The sequence below is a fragment of the Carassius carassius genome, chromosome 35 (assembly GCF_963082965.1).
Source record: "Carassius carassius chromosome 35, fCarCar2.1, whole genome shotgun sequence".
In the NCBI taxonomy this organism is placed as follows: domain Eukaryota; kingdom Metazoa; phylum Chordata; class Actinopteri; order Cypriniformes; family Cyprinidae; genus Carassius; species Carassius carassius.
In genome coordinates, this window is record NC_081789.1 from 14,515,628 (window position 1) to 14,532,783 (window position 17,156).

At 36.4% G+C, this 17,156-nt stretch overlaps 1 protein-coding gene across 3 annotated transcripts in view; it reads left to right on the forward strand.

Moving 5' to 3' along the window:
* Positions 1-3,213: 3,213 nt before the first annotated feature.
* The window catches only part of sema5a (sema domain, seven thrombospondin repeats (type 1 and type 1-like), transmembrane domain (TM) and short cytoplasmic domain, (semaphorin) 5A), a 145,129-nt gene continuing 131,186 nt past the window's right edge, over positions 3,214-17,156 (forward strand). Inside the window, exon 1 of one of the 3 annotated variants that reach the window (XM_059524531.1) lies at positions 3,214-3,231. The gene's annotated coding sequence lies outside the window, so the exon portion shown is untranslated. Of the gene's footprint in view, positions 3,232-9,842; positions 10,220-17,156 lie in introns of those variants that run through there. The other 2 variants (XR_009425594.1, XM_059524529.1) reach the window with 2 other exon arrangements.

The following is a 17,156-nucleotide window of genomic DNA, read 5'->3' on the forward strand; positions in this document are numbered from 1 at the left end:
TTCTCTGTGCGGTTTTGTTTTCTTTAAATTGCATTGTAATAAAATCTATGCTTGATAAATTGGAATAATATATTTATATAAAGTATTTATACAATATATGTAGACATTAACTGGACTATTTTTGCGCAAAGGAACACAATTTAGTTCTGTGCCATAACCATTTTTTTTTCAAGATGACTACTTCACCTAATATCCATTGTGACTGTCAGCTTTCTTAATGTCACAAGGCTTCAAGTGAACGGTCTGTGAAAATGAGAATGCGACATCGGCCCTCCATAAAAACAGAAGAGATTCTAGCTTGTTGTCATTTTGAAAGATGCTGTTTTTGCTCTAGAAGCCATTGTGGCATGGCTGATAGAAATTAATTAAGTGATAATGTGACTATGTTCACTCAGCAGCATTCAGAAAAGGAGAGCAGAATGTGTGTGAGAGAGAAAGAAAAATAGACTCTGGAGATTACGCAGCAGTTTAATTAAAATTGCTGATGGAGTTTGAAACGCTCAAGTCAAGTTGAGTACTAGGATTCACTTATTTATTATAATTCATTTGAAGAAGTTATGTTTTGTTCCAAAACTTTGTGCAAAAGGTCAGGATATTGCATATTTACTTCGTTTCATTCTTTTTGAGGTATAGCCACTACCTCACAAACAGACTTCATTACAGTGCTCTAACAAACCGTAAAGAAAACCAAACTGAAGTGGACAAATTCAACTTTTTCTTCTTTAGAGAATCACTTTGTGGAATAGATTCTTCAACTGAGTGAAAAGACAACATTAAGACTCTTATCTCTCTCACTAGACTGAGACAATATGATTTGTTCGATTACAAGCTAAATTCAATCCCATGCTTCACAGCTGACAGGCCACAGGACAGAATGGCAGTGTTGACACAAATCCTCCGATCCTAGATAATAGTCATGATTTGGGAAAACCTGTTCTTTCATCTGAAACAGATCAATGCTGTGCTAGATGGTATTGTGATCAATCTGTTGTTTTTCATCTAGTATTTGGATTAGATGAATGTTGCTTTGTTAAAATACGTCAAATATATTCATATATAACAATGATACTTGTAAATTCATTTCAACCAACAGCAGCAAGATTGCCAGTGTGATATTGCTTTTATACAACAGTTCACTAAAAAAGAATTTAATAGTATTTAGCTTTTATTTTAGACACAAAAGGCCTATTGGCTATTGTTTTTTGTTTCTACTCTGCCAGTGAAAATGGTTCCAAGCAAAGACACTGCAGGATCACAGTTATGCATAATTCCTGAATAAATCAGGCTTTTAAATGACTTGGTTCAAGTGAATGATTCAATGACTCAATACGAGTAACAAAGAATGCATTTGTGCGCATAAAAATGTAAGACAAAGGGCAGTGGAATTGAAGAACTTACGGTATAAATGTGTGTATTTTAAAAGGATAATTCACACAAAAATGAAACATTTCTGAGAATAAACCACTGAATATATAGATTCATTTCATCACTTGTTTACCAATGGATCCTCTTTTTAAATCTTTAAACCATTACTTCTAGCCAAAGTAGTTCATAATCTATAACTATGCTCCATAATAGCATTAAAAAGGCCATTTTGTTTATAACTATTCTGGACTATTTTGGCTTCTAAACAATGCTTGATCCGTGCATATTTCTCTCCTGATTCAGACTTTTTAACTGCAGAGTATCCATTGGTGGGTAAGTGATGGAATGCTACATTTTCCCAAATCTTGGATGACATGATGATGAGAAAATTTTCTGCAAATTTTCTATTTGGGGGAACTGTTCCTTTAAGTTAAGCACCACATTTGTAGTACACTTTGTCATGCATAAGACATTGCAAAAGATTTGAGCACAACACGCTGGTCTAGCTCAAGTTTACAATGAAAACAAATGGGGAAGCAGCACATATTTTTCTGCAAATTTTCTATTTGGGGGAACTGTTCCTTTAAGTTAAGCACCACATTTGTAGTACACTTTGTCATGCATAAGACATTGCAAAAGATTTGAGCACAACACGCTGGTCTAGCTCATGTTTACAATGAAAAAAAATGGGGAAGCAGCACATATTTTTCTTTATTGATCTTCACAATATATGTAATCTATTTTTTATGTTACCTAGAGCAAGACCTCTAGCTCCCTTCCAACTGGTGCCATTCTAGCAAATAACACTTACTTTTCACACCCAATCAATGATGGATAAAATTGTTATCTCTTACTTTTTCCCTTCATTGAATATGTCGTATTAGCTCAGTAAATGGTTTGTGAGCCCATTTCAAGTTGACATTAAAAACACCTACCTTTATCGTCCTTTCTGTCTAAACATGAGATTTTACTGAGATGTCACAAACCCATATCTGTGTGCTTTATCACTGCTCTTTTGCCATCACTGCACTGCATGAAATTACATTTGTTGTGAAACTGGCTCACCATCTTCCACACAATCCAATTTCTAGAAAGCAAGTGGACCATGTAAGTAATTATAATGATCTCTCTGGTCTAACAAAGGGTGGTATATCCATGAACTTTCTCATTTGTACATCTCATTGGAGTCTTTTCCGTCATTAAAAAAAAAACTAATTCCAATCTGCATTTTTGCAGCTGTCCAATAAGATGCATTAAGCCTTATGATTTGTAACATCATAAGATCAGATAACTATGAAAAGAGGGTTTTTAATCCATATTATTGTAGTATTTCAGTGCACCCAAATCTTGATGTGCAGTAAATATTATGACAAGCTTTGAAATTGTGAGGCAGACACTGAAAGAAGATTAGTAGCTGCAACAAACTGCCCTCTTGTCTCAACAAAGTTTGCTTTTTTTATTTTTTTTTATTTCTAGTGAGCAACTTGGAGGCAAACTAAACTTCTTTCCACCCCCGGCTGTTCTTTTTGCCTGACCCCTGCCGTTCATGGTGAGTAATTAAAATTAATTAACTTGTCTGGTGTGTGCCTGAAACCAATTACCCCAATGTAAACTTGCTTGTTTTCATGCTAGTGTTTTTTGGGAAGCTTGTTAAGTTGTAGTGGCCTCTTCTGGGGGAGTGAGAGATGATGGATGTTTACCTGCACTGAGGTGGGCGAATCATGATTTGAAGCTCAACTTAATTGCAACATTTTAGATTAGCAAACACCATGACAGCATGATCAAACCGTGTGTAGGCCTACTGATAATAATGAATATGCTGCTTTAGGAAGGAGTCAACGGGGGCATCTGGAAATAAGTTCTATGGTAAGTTAAATAGCAAATCTTTTAAATTCTAACAAGAAGCTAAATGCTATAAAAAGTGTTTTTTTTTAATTAATTAAATAAGTGTAATAAGGTTGTTAGATAAAGCACTTTCCAGGGTACAATTTTGTGTCCATTTCTTTTTTTTAAACAACAGAGTATTCTGGTGGCAAACATTAGATATGTTGTTGTTATTATCAAGTGCCTTAACATCATTTTTAAATACTGTTTAATAGCAAGCTTAATTATTCAACTGTTATCGAAGTTATTGTAAGAAAAAAAATCCATCCAACCATTTTTCATACCGCATTATCTTCTGCGTGTGACTTTGATCTGTATAAAGCAAAAAAAAAAAAGTCTTTATTCTATTTGTAAGTTTATTAGTAACTACAAAAGCACATTTGGTCCCCAAAAGCTCCTGCTCACTGCAAATGTTTTCTTTGGCAGAACCCATTTTACTCTTATTACTGTTACTCTTATTTTAAATATGTGGACGTCACTCCAGTTTTGTAGCAGGGTTGCAAAAATTTCTAATTTCATATAAAATACTGCTTTTTAACTTGTTGCATTGACTGTGCATGCTACATGAAGCTAATGCCTGTGTGCATAATTATGGTGTTTTTTAGAACTTATTGTAGTGAGATTTTTTTTTAAATTTTCACAACTTTAGATGTATGTACATGCGAACTGTTGAAATTGTACTTTCCTTAGGATGCCAATGTAAAACTGGCAAACAGGACTACAGAAGAAAATTAGCCATCAGCTAACTCTGGCATGTTACAGGTGTACTGTTGTTAATATGCATTGTCCTGATAAATAAAATAAAATAAAAAAATGTATTTGAACTTCTGAGGTTGAAGATCAACATTTTCAAAATCAAGCATTTAATTTCACTAACCATTTTGTTAAGAAATGTTTTTTTTTTTTTATGTACGTAAAATTCTTATTTCATAGCCTTTTTTGTTGAAAGTTCCATCCTGAGTGTACAAATCTGAATAGTCATTATCTTAAATTGCTTAGTGCACAAGAGGATAACCTGTAATTTGTATAATGGTAAGCTTTAGCCTTTGGTCTGTTTGGGTTTGAGGTGAGAAGGTTGTGACTGTGTGGGCTGTGGCATTTTAACCTCCACTGAAAGGCCTCAGTGTGTTATGGAGTGAAGGGAAGTTCCCTTGAAACAGGAGCTCTCTGCATCTCCTCTGTCTCCACATGAGGGGAAAAAAAAAACATCTGACAAGAGTCGAAATTCACTTAATATTATATATTAGTTCTATCCCCTGCAGTGTTCCTTTATGGAACCCATTGAGCATTTGGGCCTCACGTTGAGCTAAAATAAAGTAATTTAATCATGGTTAATATCCTCGGAAATTTGAGCCTCTGCTTTATTTCCGTATAAACTGATTTTTAATACTTGTATGGCCACTTTAAAAGCTCATATTCATTTTGAGCACCTAAATTGGTTTTAAAGCTGAAGGTGAACTCGACTCCGTAATGCTCAGATTACTAACTTCTCAGTCATGCTCTTAAAATAAGAAAATGTTCTAATCCTATCCATCATGTCGAAGCAGGCTGGACAGTGACAAATACAGTCTGCAACTGGCTGAACTTAAAGAAACAGGGGAGTGGAGTGATATATATAGCGAGAGGAAAAAGAGAGAAACAGTACATTTCATTACATCTCTTCATCCATTTTTATTCTCTGAGCATCACTCCACAAAACCCACTCCAGCTAGGAACTTCCTTCTTCATACAGAGGTCAGTAGTTCCAATACAGCCGGCTCGCTTCCTGCCTGCCGAGCTAGAGAAAAGCAGGGGAAATCACCTGACCGAGGGACTATTTACTATGCCACAGTGAGCTGCACATAGGTACGCAGAGGTGAATGATGTCTGATGGACTTAGTTGGGCAGCTTGACATCCTCCTTCATGGTATCCTGAGTGGCCCCAGGGACCCCTGTCAGTTATGATGGAATCACTGCTGAGGTAGTTGTTTAGCTCTATGCTTCCCTTTTGTTTTAATGCTCCCAGTGGGGGGCAAACAGTTGTTTGGTGAAAGATGAAGGTTGTGCATCACAAGGCTGGTCAACATGGTCCTGTTGCAAAAGTGGTGACCGGTTTGAGCAATGAGGCTTTTTGCTGCATGTCCAGATGAATACAGTGTAACACATGATTTCTTAATGAAGCTGTAAATAAAACTAAGATTACTGGAGAACGTTTTACAAGAAAATACTGCTTACTTTAACATTTTGCATTTAATTCAGTGTGTTGCCTATATAAGCTTGTCTTCATCACAAAATAAAAACCTTTAAAATGTAATTGCGACTTTTTATCTCACAATTCTTTTATTATTTTTCACAATTCTGAGTTTAACAAATTTCTGCTTTTGTTTCACCTACGGAATAAAAACAACAACAACAAAACTTAATTGTGACTTTTATCTAAAAATTCTGACTATATTTCTCATAATTGCGAAATTATATTTCACAATTTTTTCTCATGAAAAGTTCTGAATTATGGGATAAACAGTTGCAATTACATTTTTCTCAGAATTGTGAGGAAAAATGTCAGAATTGATTTTTCAGATTTTTTCTCAGAATTCAAAGAAAGAAAAAAAGTTAATTATGACTTTTTATCACATACAGTCGTTGCCAAAAGTTTTGAGAATTACATAAATATTAGTTTTCAAAAAGTTTGCTGCTAAACTGCTTTTAGATCTTTGTTTCAGTTGTTTCTGTGATGTACTGAAATATAATTACAAGCACTTCATACGTTTCAAAGGCTTTTATCGACAATTACATGACATTTATGGAAAGAGTCAGTATTTGCAGTGTTGGCCCTTCTTTTTCAGGACCTCTGCAATTCGACTGGGCATGCTCTCGATCAACTTCTGGGCCAAATCCTGACTGATAGCAACCCATTCTTTCATAATCACTTCTTGGAGTTTGTCAGAATTAGTGGGTTTTTGTTTGTCCACCCGCCTCTTGAGGATTGACCAAAAGATCTCAATGGGATTAAGATCTGGGGAGTTTCCAGGCCATGGACCCAAAATTTCAACATTCTGGTCCCCGAGCCACTTAGTTATCACTTTTGCCTTATGGCACGGTGCTCCATCGTGCTGGAAAATGCATTGTTCTTCACCAAACTGTTGTTGGATTGTTGGAAGAAGTTGCTGTTGGAGGGTGTTTTGGTACCATTCTTTATTCATGGCTGTGTTTTTGGGCAGAATTGTGAGTGAGCCCACTCCCTTGGATGAGAAGCAACCCCACACATGAATGGTGTCAGGATGCTTTACTGTTGGCATGACACAGGACTGATGGTAGCGCTCACCTTTTCTTCTCCGGACAAGCCTTTTTCCAGATGCCCCAAACAATCGGAAAGGGGCTTCATCGGAGAATATGACTTTGCCCCAGTCCTCAGCAGTCCATTCACAATGCTTTCTGCAGAAGATCAATCTGTCCCTGATGTTTTTTTTTTTGGAGAGAAGTGGCTTCTTTGCTGCCCTTCTTTGCCCTTCAGGCCATCTGCCTGCTGCCATTCCTGAGCAAGATCTGCACTGGTGGCACTCCGATCCCGCAGCTGAATCCTCTTTAGGAGACGATCCTGGCGCTTGCTGGACTCTCTTGGACGCCCTGAAGCCTTCTTTACAAGAATTGAACCTCTTTCCTTGAAGTTCTTGATGATCCTATAAATTGTTGATTTAGGTGCAATCTTAGTAGCCACAATATCCTTGCCTGTGAAGCCATTTTTATGCACTGCAATGATGGCTGCACGCGTTTCTTTGCAGGTCACCATGGTTAACAATGGAAGAACAATGATTTCAAGCATCACCCTCCTTTTAACATGTCAAGTCTGCCATTCTAACCCAATCAGCCTGACATAATGATCTCCAGCCTTGTGCTCGTCAACATTCTCACCTGAGTTAACAAGACAATTACTGAAATGATCTCAGCAGGTCCTTTAATGACAGCAATTAAATGCAGTGGAAAGGTTTTTTTGGGATTAAGTTAATTTTCATGGCAAAGAAGGACCATGCAATTCATCTGATCACTCTTCATAACATTCTGGAGTATATGCAAATTGCTATTATAAAAACTTAAGCAGCAACTTTTCCAATTTCCAATATTTATGTAATTCTCAAAACTTTTGGCCACGACTGTATGTGATAAAAAGTCATAATTAACTTTTTTTTTTCTTTGAATTCTGAGAAAAAAATCTGAATTGCAATAAAATTTAAATAATTGTAAGATTAGAAACTCAAGAAAAAGTCTGAATTGTGAGAGAAACAAATTGCGGTAAACTTCTCAGAATTCAGAAAACAATATCAGAATTGCAAGATATAAACACAACTGCAAGAAGAGAAGTCTGAATAATGAGATAAAAATTATTTTTTCTCAAAATTATACAAGGAAAAAAAAAATCTAAATTGCAAGATATAAACTTAGAATTGTGATAAGTGATAACTGCAAGAAAAAAGTCTGAATTGCAGGAGAAAAAGTGTAAGAATTGTAAGATATAAACTCAGAATTGCATGAAAAGTTTAGAAAGATAAAAAGTTGCAGTAACCTTTTATTTTCACAACAGTCTGAGAAAAAAGGTCGGAAATATAAATTCAGAATTGCGCAAATGAGAAGTGTGAAAAAAAATTTGTGGCAGAAACGGACTTCCATGTTTAATTTCCATTTCTTAGTAAAATTTACCAGCGTTTCTTCTCCATTTTTTCTTTATTTCTTTGTGTAGTCCATAATCTCTCTGCCCTGCCAAAACTTGTTCAAAAACCTACATAAGAACTAGGTGAAGGGGTCTTAACTTTAGCAGACGGTTGCCTGGCAACTTAGTTATTAGACTGTCTTCAAAGCTTTCATCGGGAGTCTGGAATTATGTATTGTTAAGCACAGTTGTCAAGCAATACAGGATCCTCTCTGATTCGTGAGTCCTCAGAAGCCTCTATATCCTTTTTATGGACATCATAATAGCAGATCATCTCGCTTGCCTTCGGGCTGGCATATATTTGATTGCTTTTTGGCAGTGTTTTCTGGCTAATGAAAACAGCAAATAAGATTGTCACAGGATTAAAGTTTTAGTCCACATTTAAACTTGATAACGACTGTAATCTCCTTGTGTTCCAAGAACACTGTGAATTATCCAAATGTAAATGTTTTATTGCCACTCATTTTGAACTCCTCTGTGGTGTTTGAGTTGAGTCACAGACACAGTATGTCATTCATGGAATTTAATACTCTGCTTTCATGTAGGCAATTGCATATACGGTAATATTGGACCAGCCGTTCCTTTTTTATTTTTATTTTTTTTCTGTCCCTCTTGCCTGGCTGCATAGCAACTCTCTGTTACAAGTAGGGCATTATATCCAAGTCATTCTACTTTCTGATGCTGAAAAACAGGCCTCTTTCCAAAGCAGCATTGCACCGTAGCAAGTACAATTAAATCCTTTACTCTTTATTGCTGTAAATAACTCTGGATTCCCTTTTCCACTGTGTTGAAGTTTATTGGAATACTTAAATGTGGTATATTAATATAACATGCACTGTAGACTATACTGCAAGTGTGAAACGATGCATTCAGAGTGTTAAAATAAATATCTAATTTGTATTCTTTTGCACTAATGCAAGATTTTTTGTCTTAAACTATTCCAAATATAGAAATTTTTTCATATAAAATATGAGCTGTTCACATGAACAATAACTGTAATGATAAAGTTGTATAATAAATATTCTATTCTAATTCTATGAAAATAGGGAAGTTCACACCACAGTTATAAAGATAAAAACACAGAGGAACGTTGTTGTAATCAGAACTTTTTTTTTTCTTTTTTTCAGCAGATAAACAATAAACATTAGCAGCAGGACTGCAGTTAATAGACCATTATCCATTTGTGTGGATACAAATATAGACTAGGCCTAAATGTTGTTATCTAGAACAGGCCTTTAATGATATTTATAAAATTATTTAATGACACAGTGGAATAGCATCCCTATTTTTTGTTGAGTGACAAAATAATTTTGAATTTTGAAGAATGTTAACCAAACAGCTAATGTAGCCATTGACTTCTAGTATGAAATAATAATAATAATAATAATAATAATAATAATAATAATATGGACGTCAATGTCTACCGTCGACTGTTTGGTCATCAACATTCTTTAAATATCATCTTTTGTGTTCAACAGACGAAAATTGTGTCATTCAGTGGTCTTTTTTCCTAATAATGTCAATCGTTTCCAGTTATTTTATTTTATTATTTCATATTGACATAAGTCTAATAATTTATCTTGTAACTTTATACCGTCTTTATCATAAATAAATCAATAAAATCTGTGATTACACTATAAGCACTAATGTAAGTTGTGACCTCTGGTGGTGTCTTACGCTACTGTAATAAGAACCAGTCAAAAAAAAAAAGTCAAAAAGGATTGCTAAACCTTTCAGGGTGGTAAAAAAAAACAATACACACAAGTAGTTAAGTGCTCCCACTTCACGCATTGTAAACTCAAATGATGTTCTTCTGTGTGTTGTTAGAGCACAAATTAGAGCGCCCTATCATCATCAATGAAGCTGTCCACGCGCGCAGTGCAGACAGGCGCGTTGGCTCAATGGGACGCTCTGGTCTTGTCGCGTCGCGTTGCTCACTGTAGACACGGGGGCGCTCGCTGGCAGCGCGTCTCATTCTGTCGCTCTCTTGACTGGAGCGCTTCACACACACAGTCCAGTGAGTTGGACTCCGCGGCACTGCTGCTCGTCCTCGGCCGCTGCGCTCTCACTGTCCTCTGGGAAAGTAGTGGAAGTCGTTGGGTCTTATTCGCGTAGCCTACCTTACAGGTTGAGTTCATATAGAAAGCTGCGCTCTGACGGACTATTCCCCCTGTGCGGACTGTAGAGATATTTGGATTATTACACGTCTTATATTTCAAAGAACTCACTGACTCTTTGGTTCTTCTTACCTACATGATCAGGAGGAATATTGTGGCACTTTATTTGGTAAGTGACTCGTTATGTTTTTTTCCTTTACGGGAGTATTTGGTAAATGCAAATAGCCTACGGTTTCTGTGTTTCTCGTGTTCAAATGCATTAAGTTCCTAAAACCGTTAAACATTCTGACTCTGTTTTATTTAGCCTTTTCTGTTGATATTTGCACTCTCATTTCACTTTTCTCATTAATGAGGAAAACATTGTCGAAATCATTTTTACCACAATGCATTTGTGCTTTCACGTCTGTTTTGTGGAACTTTTGCTGATGAAATCCTATTTACCGCGTGGTGGTGCTGCCTCAGAGTAATTTACAGTCTGGAGGAGAAGCAGCTTTTGACAGCAATTGAACAGTTTCACGTCTTAATTCAGCATCTGTACGCTTTGATTGCTAGCAGAAGCTGTACTATATAACTAGTCTACATTGCTTAGTCTTTGATATTGATGGATTTTTCAGTTAGATTCTGTATTTTCAATTATTCTAGTTTAAGAGAATGGATTCAAATACAGGTACACTTCGTTTTGTGTCTTAATTCTTTATTTATGATTTGAAAATTATTAACTGATGCAGAATTTTATTTTGGTCTTTTGATTTAGCCTGTGTAATTTATTATCTCCAGTCGAGAGGAACTTACTTTTATACAACACATTTATTGAACTATTAAACTAAATAAACGTATTTTCGCTTAATATGAAAATATGTAGCTAATTGACCAGCAATCATCAAAAACGAGCTGTCAAGATGTAACTCGTATTTGCTCTCATGTATGTATAACAAGGGTGTTGCAATTTTGTAACATGCATCTTTATTTGTAATTCAATATGCTTTAGTGTTTTAATCATACAGCAAAGTGATTTTTTTAAAAGCTGATTTACATTCTTTAGTTTAAGAGAAGTATTCTCATTTACTATTGGTTTTTCTCCTTTCATATGGATTGATTATATGTTTAAGGTTAATCACTATGATGATGATGATGTAAGACAAATGAAGACATTTTCAGACTGTCAAAGACTCTTGTGGGTTTTTATTAATGACTGCTACGTTTGATTGTCTCCTCTTATTTAAAGGACACTCAATCATGAAATGTATTTGTTCCACTTTACCTGATGTCCCACTCTACGTTAACAGCCACTTTCAACCATGGCTCATCGAGCTCATTTGGCTCAGTGGTCATATATAAACCTTTCTGTATTTGATTTTCCTGCATTGTGACCTTTGCAGTGTGTCCAAACTGTGTAGTCACACTTGCTGTTGTGATCAGACATATTTAGTTTAATCTAACAGAAAATGTGTCAGGTCATTAGGCATCAACTTTGGACATTCAAAACCATGCAGTAGTTGTCAAATGCAATCTTTTTTTAATCCCTCACTGTCAAATTTATCGCAAAATGGAAATAACCACTTCAAGTAATTTGGAGAGCAAATGCATTTACTTAATGATTCCGAACACGATTGGCATTCCTGAAATCAGCGGTTCATAGCTTTCCTGCTCCATTGATCTCTCCAGACTGTACCCTTATGCCTTTTACCCATGCTGAATATATGATGACATTCAAGACCTGGAAGATGCCCAAGTTCTCTTCAGTTTTTCTTTACTTGCTTAAAGGTAGTTGCACTTCAACGTAGGATACAATTTTAAACTTAAGCTCTATATAGTCTATGTGTATAGTGTAACACCACCAGCAGGCTTCTGGAAAAACGTGACCCTGGTCCAGATGGTTAAATTACTTTTAGATCATAGCAGTGCAAGTCCTTTGAGTTCATTCGCCTGCAAAGGCACAGTCGTTAAGGTCCCATAGGACAGAGCGGCTCGGGAATGTAAAGCGAAAAAAAAGTGCTGAATTCTGAAAGAGTATGATGAGATACCTTTGGGCAATGAGAGCGGTTCGAATTACAGCGCGGATTCAACACTGAATCTCAGTGGACGTGTTAAAACAGTCCTAAACTGGAAAAAAAAAAGAACTCTGGATCACTGATTTAACCTAAACTCTAAATTCTTTAATACTGTTATTGTCCTAAAGCAATAATTTAGTCAACATGAGATCATTACGTTTATATGTCAGCCATTGTCTCGTACACTTCTACACTGAAAGTGCTTTTATTTTAGAACGCCCCATGGATGCTTTAGTAATATGAAGATTGGCTTTGTTTCTTATATGTAACCCAAGTTATTAGTCTGCCACTGGCATACATGTGCTACGAAGGTGTCACCAGCTATTGTGAAGTTGTTAGTATGCTGTAACTAGCACCTGCATACAGTAGCTTGACAACCCAGAGAGCCTGTTGTTCCACTTTCCTTGTTCGTTTTACATAATCAGACAAAATACCAAAAGATCTTAAAGGGATAGTTCACCCAAAAATGAAAATTCTGTAATTAATTACTAAGATCTTTGTTCATCTTTGGAACACAAATTGAGATATTTTTGATGAAATCCGAGAGCTTTCTGAACCTCCATATTGAAAGCAATGCAACGATCACGTTCAAGGCTGAGAAAGGTAGTAAAAACATAATTAAAATAGTCCATGTGACATCAGTGGTTCAATTGTAATGTTATGAAGCTATATGAGAATATCTCTCGTGAACGCATTGAAGACTGACATCGATGAGAAGAAATGGGTGAATAAATTCAATATTTACAAAAAATATTTTCGTAGCTTAGTAAAATTACGGTTGAACCACTGATGTCACACAGTAATGTCTTTACTACCTTTCTAGGCCTAGAATGTGTCAGTTGTGTTGCTATCTATGCAGGGTGAGAAAGCTATTGAATTTAATCAAAAATATCTTAATTTGTGTTTCAAAGATAAACGAAGGTCTTAGGGGTTTGGAAGGACATGAGGGAATTAATGAAGGAATTATCTTTTTTTCTTCTTTTTTTGGGGGGGGGGGGGGGTCAGTAAAAACAGCAATATTGTGAAGTATTATTACAATTTACAATAAATATTCTGACTGTTCTGTTTGAAGATATTTTACATTTTTTATATTTTAAATATTTTAATTTATTCCTGTGATTCGTCCTTGCAGAATAAAAGCATTCATTCTTGTCTGTGTGCGTGTGTGTGTTTTCCTTTTAATCTTTCTTATCTCAAACTTTTGAATGGCAATGTATCACAGTTTCACAGTGTGTCTTTGGACCCCATTGATTTCATTATATGAAAAACACTTTCAAAACTTTTTACATATAGGTTTTGAACAGGCGAGGGTGAACAAATGTTGACAGAATATACATTTTGCTGTAAACTACCATTTTAAATGTGATAATTCCATTCATCATAGTCTCTCACACGCTTAGCTGCCCTGAAGTGAATAGTGTTTTTCCATTGTTTACCAGCGGTTTTGTCCCTCTTCTATATTTAGCTTCAGCTCGCCACATCTCCATTCAGGGTTAGTGCTCCTGTACTGATCACAGAACAGTCTTGGCAGTCTTAAGAGGAGAATGCAACAATGGCTGCCACTTTATTACTCTTGTAGAATAAGTCAGGCTTGAGGAAACAGCTGGTCTGAGGAGCAGACTGGTCAGGGCTAATGATGCGCTAACTTATTCAGTCGGTTAGACAGTGAAGGGTTGCTGTGGTTACATGCGACACAACCTTGATGGTAAATCAGACTACAATAGAGGAGCGACTGTATCCGTAGGCGTAATTGTCACCCGTGAAAGTTTATTGACGTTGCCATAGCTTCCAAAGAAGATTAGATAAGTATGTTGTACGACAACATGAGTTATTATGTCAGGACAGATCTGATGTGGTTGCAGCACTTTGTAATTATCACTGATTGTATTTATACTGTTATTCACATTCTTGCTCTTGATGTTGATGATTATTGTAATTACTATTTGTTAGTTTCCATAAACATTATTTGTTGTCTCCTCTAGGCTGTAGAGAGAATTCATTATTCATAATTCTTTCAATTATTATTTACAACTGAACAAATACGTTCAAGATGTGAACAGCATGGACATCGTATTTAAAATTAGCTGCATTTTTAAGTTCACTTCAAGGTTGTTCATAGTATTGTTCATGTCTAAAAGCCTGCAACTCTGAAACAAGAAATTTGTGCTGTATCAAGTTTTTTTGTGAGCGTACAGTCCAGAAAAGAGACTCTTTCATCATGCTGGAATAGTTCATTCGATCTGCAGCGTTGCCAGATTGGAGCAGGACTAGAGTAATAGGGACTGCTTTGAACTGTCTCTGTTCTGCAGGTGGAAGCCAATGCTTTCAGGATGATTTTTTGAGCTTTACAAAGAAAGAAAGCAGGGTCGAATGTGTTTTGAGTATGAGAGAGAGAGAGAGAGCTCTTTAATGCTCTCCGCTTCGGTTGTAACAGATATGTCCACATGTCATCTCTCCACTCTGGCTGATATGTTTACTTAGTCCTAAAACCACAAAACCTCATTACCCTTCTTTCACTGTCATTTTCAACCACAATCCGTAGTTTAGCCCTGACTCACTGATTGGGAAACTTCACGTTGACAAATCCCCTTGGTCTCTGTATTTCCGCTCGGTGCTCGTTTGAAAGACTTGTTTCTTTTTTGCGCATTTAAATGAGGACAGTGCTTCAGAGGCACTAATAGAGGTCCGGTTTATAATCCCAACAGACCTCTGGTGTTATTTTTAGGGAAGACTTGGAGAGCATCCTGTTTATGTTTAAAACACTGGACCTTATGTTCTTTGAGAATAAAGGATGAGAGCCAGATCTGTAGTTTATTAATGCCATGCCATTCTACCAGCGGTTCTTCTTCGGACTGAATCATGAGTTGTCAGTCTTCTGAAAATGATTTTCCATGCTTTCTAGGCCCGGTTTAACAGGCTCGTAATTTTTATGCGGGTGAATGACGTTATAGTATGAGTGAAAGGGCTGTTTGAGTGATTCTGCGTATGTTTCTGAGAGAGTTTAATGGTGACAGCAAAGATTCCTGAAGACCCTTCATCAAATCACTGACATGTTACTGAAGATGGTTGACATTTGTTTAAAAAATGTATGGATTAATTTTTGCGGCCGTTTTATGTGGAGCTATTGAAGTTGTATGGTCACTGTTGAATTTGTATATGTAGTCTATTGAGTTATGGCATAATAAATTTAATGGAGCAGAAATTAATAGCCGGTTAACTAGATTGATGGTCATATCATGTTCGTCTTTTCAAAAAAAAAAGCTTGCCTTTACATTCACTTTTTAATAGCTAATGACAACAGAGATAAAATTAAATGATTGATGTTAATTGCTGCAGTTTTAAAGATGTTTATGAGAAATGAATGGTAATTAATATGTAATGCATTTAGTATGTGGAATAATTCAGATTTTTTCAAGGGCGTATCTTATGCTCATTTGAGCAAAAATGAGGGAAAAATAAACAGTAATGATAAAAAATATTTTATAAAAAACCAAATATATTTTGCTGTGTTTTTTGTTTCTCTCTGATTGAATACATACATTTACACCTTTTACCATATATAACCGCACAGGCCATTCAAAGAAATATATATTTCAAATTTTTATATAATATATATAACTTTGCACCTACTCAAATCATCCACTTTCAGGATTCTTCTCTGGGTTCTCCATATAGCCTGGTTTATAGAAAAGCTTCAGCCACTGTTCTAATGCAGTGCAAGTGTGTCTGATGGATTCCAACAGCATTGTGACCGTGGACTGTGTGGGGAGAGTGATGCAGATAGCGAGAAAGCACTTAATATGTATTTAGGGCTTTTTTTCAGATAGAGCTGTAGCCTGCCGCCTCCCCTGCTGCTCTGAAAGCTTGTGTCAGGCTGTGAACAGCATCCATCTCTGTCTGGGGTCCTGAAAATGTGGCATAGCAGATAGAGAAAGTGTAGATTGATTCTTGTAGCCGGGGGTTTGCTTCAGGGTGAAGGAGGTCTGCGTTTAAAAAAGGCTTTAATGAGTCGCCTTGGAAGGTGGTCTGCCGGGCTCTGCTCCACAGCTTTTGTTTTAACGCTACGTGATTCTCTCGCTTGCTGTTTCTGTGGACTGTAGAGCGAAACACGGCGCTTATGATTGTGTGTCAGTTTTGTTTTCTTCTTACTGCGTAGAGAGTTTGGCAGCGTTATGTGAAAACTGTTGATGAAGCGTTTGCATACAAGCTCAGTCTTGCATGTGTGATATCATGTGTGACTCGGTTTCTTAATTTTAACTTAAATTTGAACTTTCTCCAATAAAAATTTTGTAGAGTACCCAAGAACGTAATCGATGTAATCAGCATTGTTTATGTTCGGGGGAGGGGGGAAGCGCGCACATGAACGTTACTGACGTAATCAGCGTTGTTCATGCTTAGGGTAAAGTGTGCGTACGCCTTGTGATACTCTTGAATAAAGTAATTATATTTGTTTTCTGTGCGCACAAAAATTATTCTCGTACCTACGCAAAATTGAAGTTGAGCCACTGATGTCACATGGACTGTTTTACTGATGTCCTTAATACATTTCTGGACCTGGGAACATTGATGTTGCATTGCTATCTATGGGAGGGAAAGAGAGCTCTCAGATTCCATTAAAAATATCTTAATTTGTGTTCCGAAGTCTTACGGTTTGGAACGACCGTTTAAACGTAACCCTTTTTTTCGGTTGCAAATGTTTGTTAGTATAATATTTATAGATTTATATCAGCTACCAGAAAAAAAGAAGAAAAGTAAAGAAAGGGAAGAAATTAATAGTTGTTTTACTTTTAGTTAACAATAACAATTTGGAGCTTGACTCTGATGCCGTGAGAAATAGATGGAGGCCTTGATCTGTTTAAAAAGCTCAGTTTCTCTGCCAATACCAATCCAAGTATCAGATAGGTGCAGCAGCTCTACAATTTTATTGATGCGCACAGAATTGAGAGGGCAAGAAAAGGCAGGAAGACGGATGGGTGGGGTCAGCAGAGGACCTAAGCCAGACTTAAACGTCCTCATGGCTCAACATGACAGAATATGTGGCCTAACCTTTAAGCC